The sequence below is a fragment of the Arachis hypogaea genome, chromosome 16 (assembly GCF_003086295.3).
Source record: "Arachis hypogaea cultivar Tifrunner chromosome 16, arahy.Tifrunner.gnm2.J5K5, whole genome shotgun sequence".
NCBI classification, from domain to species: Eukaryota; Viridiplantae; Streptophyta; class Magnoliopsida; order Fabales; family Fabaceae; genus Arachis; species Arachis hypogaea.
In genome coordinates this window covers 125,704,199-125,714,927 of record NC_092051.1, presented here as the reverse complement: position 1 = coordinate 125,714,927, position 10,729 = coordinate 125,704,199, and positions in this window count along the sequence as shown.

Sequence of the window (10,729 nt, the reverse complement as noted above, 5' to 3'; positions counted from 1 at the left end):
AAAATTTGGGCGAGCTTGACAGAGTTCTGCAGAAGAAAAAGGAGGAATTTGAAGTTGTCAAGCTGGTGCTAAATGCCACTACCTGGTGTTTAGCGCCAGACATCTCGTACTTCGTGCAAGCTCTCTGTGAAGGTGACGGTAAATGCCATGACTCGGCGTTTAGCGTCAAGTGCCTGGTAAAGTGTGCCAAGGTCCTACGCTGGTGGTGCTAAACGCCACTACCTGGCGTTTAGCGCCAGGTGTCCAGAAATGCCAATGATGCTCTCTGTCTAGCAGCGCTAAACGCCACTGCTCAGCATTTAGCGCCAGTAGTGCATCCTCAACTCTCTACGGAAGGATTAATTTAATTTTTAATTGATTTTCTTATATAGTTTTTAGGGTTTTAGATTTAAAAATTTAGAACAAATAAGGATTAAATATAAAAAGAGACAGCACTCAGCCCTTCAGGCTTTCTCCTTTCTCTTCTTCTTCTTCCTCATTCTGCACTTTTACACTTTTTAAAACTCAAGGTTTTTCTCTGAGTCATGTGCAACTAAACCTCCATTGTTAATGTTAGGAGCTCTGTTTATTTTGATGGATTAATACTATTGTCATTCTATTCTTGATCAATGCACTGATTTAAATTTAAGGATTGATTTCGTTTTTCATCCTAGGAATTAGAGTATATTGAAAGATAACTCTTTTTTTATTTGAATTCTTGTTGAATCTTGGAAAAGTTAAATCGCTTGAATAACATATTGAAATTAGTTCCTCACAACTCTCTAATTATTTGGATTTAACGGAATACGTGACATATAATCTACTTATTTTTGGATACTTAGGGTTTGTGTGGCTAATAGACTAGAATTGGACTTAACCTTCTAATTTAAATTAAGTCACCAAAAAGTTGGTGGTTGATTGAATTAGAAGAGATTAAATTACTAAGGAATTAAGGTTTAATCACTTAAGGTTTTCCATGTATTGAATCTTTGCATGATTAAAGTAATTGATAAGAATTGTTAAACTGGAAATTCGAACATCTCCAAAGCCTTAACTGTTTTTTCATTCTATTTTCACCAACCATTTACTATTTGCTTTCTTGCATTCTCTGATTTACTGTTTTATACTACTCGAACTTGAAACCACTCAATTTAGCTTGTCTAATTAGTCTAATCACTCAACTATTGTTTCTTAATCCATTAATCTTCGTGGGATCGACACTCACTCACTTAAGTTATAACTTGGTATGACCCGGTGCACTTATCAGTTAGTTTGTGGTATTCGAAATCTGCACCATGTAATTTGGGACTCGAATGGGGCTTGGATTGTTGGCTTTTTTTAAGAAGCCTAGCCTTGGAGTGCTGAAACTGGAGCTTGATGCTATCTTCTTAGGATTTTGATTACGCTTGGTTTAGATTTATTGTTGAGATTGATTCAATTCAAGTCAATCAAATAGCTAGTGTCTACTTTTAGAAGAACTTACTTGAGCTAAATGAGGTTGTCTCTGAGACTTTGTCTTTATTGCATCTTCCACATGTTGTTTCCGTCATATGTGCCTCGAACGACTAACATAGTGGCAGACAAATTCGCAAAAACGGGAACTTTATCTAGGTGTTCTTTTTCAATGATCAATAGAGAAAATCTCCACATACAAGTCCTTTCCTTATACAAGTCTTACAAGTCCTTAATATCCTTTATTCCTAAAACGCGCTTCTCTTGGCACGTATGTTTCACGCGCCTGTTTAACAGATTTTTCAATCAATCAACGCGCGAATATATAACTTCCTTTTTCAAACGGATTTCGTTTCCTTCTTCAGATTTCTTCTGCGTTTCCTTGCCTTCTCTTCTCGATCTCTTTCGAGCATTTCTCTGTGCCTTCTCTTTCATGTTTTACGTGTGTTTTCTCATCTGTTCCTTCTCTTTAGTGTTTTACGTGCATTTTTTCTCTACCTTACGTGCTTTAGATTTTCCGTTTTGTTTTGTGTTTGAAGATAATGGATAATTTAACTTCAGATTCTCAGCTGAACCAGAGCAAAGTGGATTTTGAAACTGAATCCAATGAAGTTCCTGAGGTGTGATTTTGTTTTTGTTAGTAGTTGAATCTGAATTTGAATTTGATTAGTAGTTTTTTTATTGTGTAGCTGAATAATCTGTGAACCTTGCCTGTGATATTTGCTGTTTGTTCTTCCTTATTTGAATTGAATCTAACGCACTAGTTCTCCTTAGAATTAAAATAATTTTGTCCATTTTATATCAGACATTCGGGTGTAGATCAGTAATAATTGGGTGCATTTAGGGAAATTTTGGGTGCATTTTATAGTTTATTACAGTTTATTATTTTAGTTGAATTGTTTTAGTTTTTGTTTTAATATAGTGTATTTTTGCAGACCTTTTGTGCAGTTGATGACCAGTTTGTCCCCAAGGTTGGGATGACTTTTAAAACCCTTGACGATACTGCAAAATTCTACAAGGATTATTCAAAGATTGCAGGTTTTTCTACAAGAGTTCGGTGCACAAATAAGAAGGAAAACGAAATTAAGAATCAACTTATTACATGTACTAGAGAGGGAAAATGGAAATAAGAAATATCTCTGACCGAGAAGACAAATCCCTCAGCTGGTTTAAATTGTCCTGCAAGAATTTATATACATGTATTGAAAGATGTTGGTATTTGGATCATTTCAAATGTCGTGTTGCATCATTCACATCCTTGCTGTCCAGATCAAGCATAGACGCTCAAACAGCATAGGGAACTAAGCATGTCCGTGCGTCGCACAATAAAGAATAATGAGGAAGCCGGCATCAGACCTAGCAAAACTTTCCAATGATTTGTTGCAGTAGCCGGGGGTCACCATGAGTTAAATTTTATCGAAAAAGACGTGAGGAATTACATCACTAGAGAAGTGCGAAATGTTTCAGAATAAGAAGATGCAAAAGAATTCGGGAAATACTTATTAAGAATGAAAGAGAAGAATCATAATTTCTTTTTCAAGCTTGAACTCGAAGACGATCAGTCCATTATGCTTGCTTTTTGGGCAGATGAAAAGAGTAGAGCTGCCTGTGAGTATTTCGGAGATGTTGTTTCATTTGACACCACCTACAATACAAACAGGTAACATGGTGTTCTAGTTTATGATGTTGAATTTATGTTGTTTGATGAATCTACTCCAGAAGTGCATATCGGCATCTTTTGGGTGCATAGAATCATTATTTGGGTGCATTTTGTTGATTATAATTCTGTTTTGTGTTAATCTATTTCAGGTATAATCTGGTTTGTGGTTTTTTGTCGGGGTGAATCACCACGGTCACTCAACACTTCTTGGATGCGTTTTGATGAAAAACGAAGATATTGAATCATTCAAATGGTTATTTCAATGTTGGCTTCGTTTCATGGGAGGAAGTGCTCCGAAAGGGATTCTCACCGATCAATGTGCGTCAATGAAAAGGGCTACGAGGCTCGTATGCCCACAACAATTCACCGTTGGTATATTCGGCACATCACCAAGAAGATTCCAAGCAAATTAAATGGGTTCAAGGGACACACAGAAATCCAAGAAGAAATGAGCCAAGTTGTTTGGAACTCTCATACCAAAGAATTATTTGATAAGAATTGGGATGATTTTCTGTTGAAGTATGGTCTTATGGACAACAAGTGGCTTTCAGGTAATGACATTTAAAATCTGCAATAGAGGTGCTACTTGCATGTTTTTGGGTGCATTGTATTCTGATTTGGGTGCATTTTGCAGATCTCTATGAAGACCGTCATATATGGGTTCCAATTTTTCTGGATCACCACTTCTGGGCTAGGATGAGAAGCACACAAAGGAGCAAGAGCATGCATTCATTTTTTAACAAGTTTATTACTCAGAACAGCTCGCTTATTCAATTTGTCAAATAATAGGATAATTGCCTCGGAAGCAGGGAGCAAGCAGAGAGAGAATCGGATGCTACAGATTTTCATACGGTGATACCGTGTGCAACAAAATCCTCCGTTGAAGCTCAGTTTCAACATGTGTACACTCACCAAAAGTTTAGAGAAGTCCAAGCACAATTTAGAGGGAAGGCGAATTGCATCACAAGATTAACGAACTCTGCTCTAGGCTATTCAGTATACGAAGTTGGAGAACAAGTTTCCAGCTCAATATTCAACAAGTTTGTGGTAACTTACGACTCAGTAGCAGCCCAAGTGAAATGCCAATGCTTATTATTCGAGTCAATAGGGATATTGTGCCGTCACACACTAAGCGTGTTAAGCTTTGAACGAGTAACCCAAGTGTCACCCAGATATATATTGGAATGATGGAGCAAGAAGGTAAAGAGGCGACACATACACATCAAGAGTAGCCACGACGAGCCACTGTTGGAGCCAAGAAGCAAGAGATTTGACCAATTGGTGTTTCGTTCGCAAAATATTTACGAATTTACATCAGAATCGGAGGAGCTGACTGCCATTCTGCACCGTGCGTACGATAATGTCGTGGTTGAGATGGAAGAACTGAAAGTCAAAAGGAAGGGGACATGTTCGTTATCTCACAAAGATGCCAACTTGGAATCTGTTAACGAGCTTCAAAGCCCTCCAAGGGTTCGAACAAGAGGACATCCAAAAAATAGGCTAGGTTCAAAGTTGGACAAGCAGATTGCAAATGTCTCAAAGAAGAAGAAAATGAAAGCTTTAAACGCGGTAAAAGTGTTGTTCTTTAAATATGTGGTGATTGAGTTTATTTTTCTTGTTAATAGTTTTGCTAATATGTGAGTTTATTATTTCCAGTTAAATCTCTTTGATGCTGCATCAGTGGTTCGTCCAAATTCCAGACCATATCACGGACATGTTATGAATTATTAGTTCAGGGAACCAGCAGCAGGGGATAGTTTTTTGGGTGTATAGTAACATAATATGGGTGTAAAGCTTAGTTGTTTGGGTGTTTTTCTGAATTTTCTTGTGTTTGACATTATACATTTATATATTTTCAGATGCTACTGTTTATGTTATAAATTATTGTTTTGTTTAGTTTTTATGTTTTAAGGTTTTGGGTTTTAGGGTTTAGGATTTAGAGCTTTAAGTTTTAGGGGTGTTAGGGTTTAGGGTTTAGGATTTTAGTATTTTAGGGTATATTTTGGGTGTATACGGGTTATATTTGGGTGCATAATTAAGGTTTAGGGTTTAGTTTTTAGGGTTTTAGGGTTTATGGTTTAGTTTTTAGGGTTTAGGGTTTAGGGTTTTAGGTCTTAGGGTTTTAGGGTATATTTTGGGTGTATACAAGTTATATTTGGGTGCATAATTAAGGTTTAGAGTTTAGTTTTTAGGGTTTTAGGGTTTAGGATTTGGGTTTTAAGGTTTATGGTTTAGGGTGGTTTAGGGTTTTAGATTTAGGTTTAAGGTTTATGGTTTTAGGGTTTAGGGGTTTTATGATTTAGGGTTTTAGGGTTTATGGTTTTAGGATTTAGGGTTTTAAGGTATATTTTGGGTGTATACGGGTTATATTTGGGTGCATAATTAAGGTTTAGAGTTTAATTTTTAGGGTTTTTGGGTTTAGGGCTTAGGGTTTAGGGTTTAGGGTTTTAGGGTGGTTTAAGGTTTAGGGTTTAGGGTTTTAGGGTTTAGGGTTTAGGATTTATGGTTTTTTGTATTTATAGTACTTATTTGGGTGTATAGGGGTTATATTTGGGTGCATAGTTGTAGTAATTGGGCGCATTAGTAGGTTTGTTGTTGTTTTTCTTTATTTTCTATGTACCTGTAATTTACAGCTTTTGAATATAGGACAAACAGTTTATTTATGCAAACAAATTTTATAATACAAATGAATTACAAGTGTTCAAACTATTTCAATACTACATAAAACTGAAGTCAATCACTGTCACTTTCAATATCATACGAATCTACTTGACAGTATGGGCTCAACAAAGCTGTCGATAGCTTCGACAATCTCATTCTTTCACTCTCCTTGATCGCTGCATCTCTATCGCTATTCATGTCATGAAAAAGAATTCGAGAAGAAAATTCAACTCTGAAGTGGTCGACCTCCGCCTACAGTTTGAAAGAATATTATTTGAATTAAATATGTCAATTTAGAAAAGTAATAGAGTTATATAGTTTTAAATATAATTACCTGACTCCAATTGTCCCACTCATACTTCCCCTTTTTAACGTTTTGAGGCTCGATTATTTCAAGCCATTTCATAACATAAATAGCACAATCATAGCTGAAAACCAAAAATAATTTAGGAAATTAAAATAGGACAGCAACTGAAAACACAATTTTTTTAGAGTGCAAGATCTGTACTCTGTTTTTTGTCCTGAAATGTCAATGTAAGGAGGCTCAATTTCACGATCTTTTCTCTTGAGAGGTGCCCCCGGCATAAACCCTAATTCTCAAAATCACATAACCCTAAGTACAAAAAACAAGGCTGAATATAAGAAGGAATAAGTCTAAAAAATCAATACACCCAAAGGATAACAATATACACCTTACTTTGAATTAAAATGCACCCAAATTTAAAAACGCAAAAAACATAATCAACTTACAATAAATTTATTTAGCTTCATTTTGTCTTTGGAGGGACACGTCTTGTGATAGGGGTCAAGTATGTAAAATTTTTTCTTTCTTACATCAGCCACCCATATCCACCAATGATTTGAATAGCAAACAGGTGTGAAAATCTAAAACATCTCCACATTAAACAGTGTTTTAGTTTAATTCATAGATAACCAAAGAATTGTGATAAGTAGTTTCAGAAATGAAAACTTACATATGGATGTAGTGTTAATTTTTTCCGGTCCAAAAAGGATAAAAACATTGGGTAGTCTTCAACTTTAAATGGCTTTTTGGATTTTGGTTGTAAGAACACCCCATCTAGATGATTTCCAATGGCCATGTTCTGCAGCATTTGCGAAACACCAAAAGAAATCTTTTAATGCACCCAAAAGATAAGAAGATGCACCCAAAAGATAACAAAATGCACCCAAAAGAAATCAGAAAATGCACCCAAAGGATAAGACAATGCACCCAAATTTTAATACATTACACCTTACCACAATATTAGGTGGAAGACAGTAAATTTCTTCCTGGAATCTTTTAATATTCTGTTGGTTGAGGATCAGGCACATGGCAGTGACAATCTAGAAAAACAAAACAGCCAAGTTAATTACATAAATTAATATTGCAGTCACATGTCATAATATAATCATTAATCTTATTCTAATCTTACGTCAGCTTCAATATGTGAAGAAGCTTTTAATTATGCAAAGTGGCCTCTTGTTAACATCAACGGTTGTTAGGCGTTCAGTGTGCAAATTTCATCATACTCATCAGTAGCGTCACCCACGAATGTCCTGATACGTGTTGCCCAGAGGTAGCATTTTTTTCTCATTTCGGCCAACATTAAATTTCTCCTCGCAGGAGTTTCAAATTTGTCAAAAATTTGGCCCACGGTCTGCTTTTTAGTTGGCGGACTTTTACCTTCTGAAAAATTTGGTGTTGTCTTTTCTCTACTCTTTGCAATCTTTTTCACCAGCACATCTAATTCTTCTATTAGCATTGTGGTTTCTGGACTTTTTACCACTTAAGCTTCTGCTTGTGCCACCCCCTCTTGGGTCTGTGTTTCCTCTTGGCTTGAATCAGTCAAGCCATGGCTGAATGTTGGCAAAGGTAATTCTTTAGGTACATTGGACGCTGTCCTTGCCATCATCAATAGTGCAGCAGCAGTCGCTTCAGGGGCTGGATCACTGCGTGTTGACATATATCGTACTATAAGAATAAAAAAAACAAATGATATAAAAAATCAATTTCTATTGTGATGAACTTACATTTTAGATGGAGCTGGTGGCATTGTTGGTGTGCTTTCATGAACTTTTGGGGTTCTGGAGTGCTGTGGGGTTAGAGAAAATGAATCAGATTATAAAAAATTCAATTACTGCTCAATTTTCATGATATATACCCAAATAAGATAACAATATATCCAAACAGTAATGAAATGCACCCGAATATTTTTGCTCACCTCTCTGTTGGGGGGAATGGTTCAAATGGTGGGACAGGGCTTTCTAATATTTCCTGGGATGAAGGCAGGTATAGTTGAATTGGAACTCTAAACAAGACAAAAATAAAATGTTAAGAAAACCCTTTTAAAATAGATGATTAGAGGGTTGAAATTTATTTATTAAACTTACATATCAAGTGGTTGAGAGGATGGTCGAAAAACGATGATCTGTTGTTGAGCTGGGTCACCCAACGATTCTTCTTCCTGACTGAACATGAAATACACCCAAATAAGATAACAATGCACCCAAATAATTACCAAATACACCCGGAAAGGCTTTTTTTTTTAGAACTTACATTGTTGTAGATTTTTGTTTTTTTTCCTGCTTTTTTTTTCTTGAATAAAATATTAAAGAGCTCTTTGTTCTAAAAAATATATACAGAATTAGAAGAATATGGTAAAAAAAGAATTTAGAAAATGGTATAATAAAAAGAAATTACATAGAATCCGAAGGTTTGTTTACACTGCTTTGCTCCGTTTGTCCTTCGAACAAAGGATCAGTCTCGGTTGATAAGCTCACCTCTGGAATTCTAATTATAGAATAAATATCGTTCAATAAATAATACTATTTAGTTAAATCAGGATGTCAAAATTCTATCAATTAAAGGAAGAAAAATAATCAGCAACCAAAACACCTTAAAAAAATTAATATGCACCCAAATTCAACATACCCTTACTGATGTTGTCTTAAAAATTCTTCGATTATTTCAGTTCCAATTTCAGTTCTGACAGTACATTGAAAAGTACATGTTAACAAAATATAGTTTTGATTACAGAGTTTAAGATAACTTTAGAAAGTATCTTACCCATCATAGGACTGATTTTCTTCTTCTGAAGATGAATCCTCAATGATGTGCTTTCTTTTTTTGGATGGTGTCCTAAAAATCCAAAAATTATGAATCAGACAAATACAACAATATTGATGATGAGATACCGTCGAAGGCAGTTCATACTTTTTGGCGGCAGTGTGAATTTTTTTGCTTGTTTTTTGTTTTTTAACTGGCAAGGATTCTTCACTCCTAAAATTAAATGAGAAACCCTGTGTTAAGACATTAAATTTTGATAGAGACAGGAAAGAAAGTGATGACAATTTCAGAATCTTACTCATCAGTGGATTCAGTTTTGCTTTCTAAACAGGAATCTTCTAAAATCTGCTTCCTCTTTCTCGTTTCCATTCTAGAAACCAACAATTATTAGAGAAAAACACCCTAAACCTGACAAAATGCACCTAAAAATATTACTTAGTTTTTGGCTCCCCTTTTTGGTTGTTTCCTTGTAGTTTCCTCTGACTCAGACTCAGAGGAAACGTCAACATCAGTATCTGATGAATCATTCTCAGAGGAAGAACTTGGTTTCTTTTTTTTTTGTTTTTTTTTCTTTTCTTCTTTCTTTTCTTTTTCTTTCATCAATTTATTTTTTGTTTCCGCCATCCTGACGATGCCCTGAGACAGTAGAAATGTTAGTTTACAGCATGTACATAAATAAAACACACACAAATTAGAGATGGTATTCTATTTCCTTACCATATGGCCATCTATTTCTGCTCTAATTCTTGCAACCAGCTACTGTCTGTTCCAGTTGCTAACCCAGGGCACTGCAGCTTTTTCCTCTCCCTTCTTCTCTTTGTTTTTTGCGAGATGGAAATAAATTATCATCAAGGCATAAAGGCACCCGTCGATTGATTTTTTTTTTTTTTTTTGAGATGGTAATTTGTTATGCCTTTAATGATGAAATTCAGCACATGCGCCCCCCAATTCCTCTCTGTTATTTTCTCCATCTCAAAAATTGGAGCTATGTGCACGGGAGATACTTTGGTTATTGTACTTGGCAACAAGAACGCCATCTGAATATAGAGGATGAAAATCCTCTTAAACATCAGTCAATCTTGTTCACTTTCAACATTGATACTCATCATCTCATCAGTCAACTGCTTCAGAGTGTTGCCCTGGAACCTTCTAAAAATGAGTTGGTTCTCTTCTGAAAGATTTTTATAACTCACTTTATTACCAAATAGATCTCCTACAAAAAAGAAAATAATTTATTAAATGAAATGCACCTAAATATGATTCATATGCACCTAAATATCACTCATGTGCACCCAAATACCACTCATGTGCACCCAAATATCACAGTGAATGGAACTATACAGGTTTTATGTAATCAGTTACCTGATGCATTGAGGCCAAGGGTAAGACTTATTGTTTTGGGCGTAACCTTAAAGGAACCATAGCTGGTTTCCAGTGTGTTTTCCCCAATTTAAAGGAGTTAGCCAACTCCTTTAAAAGTTTGTGAGGCACATTCATTGGCGGGATGTGCATGAGTCCCCCAAATCCTAATTCACGAACGATCGCTTTCTTCGGTTCACTCATCTTTTCAAATTTTTCGCTCAGTAGTCTGGTAGCACACTTCAACTCTTTGGTTTGCTGTAAACAAAGCAAAATTAGAGTCATTTAAATAACCTATATATATATATATATATATATATATATATATATATATATTCATTTACGTTGTATCTTTTTCCACTTTGGTTTTTGCTCGTCATTTTTACTGCAAGGAAAAAGAAATACTGTCAATAGATAAAAAATGCACCCAAATACCAGAGCCATACATCCAAAAACCAGTCATGTGCACCCAAATACCAGCCAAAAATACCTAAATCCAGTCCTATACACATTTTATTTTTTTCAATTAAACGAAATTAAATGAGTTCAAA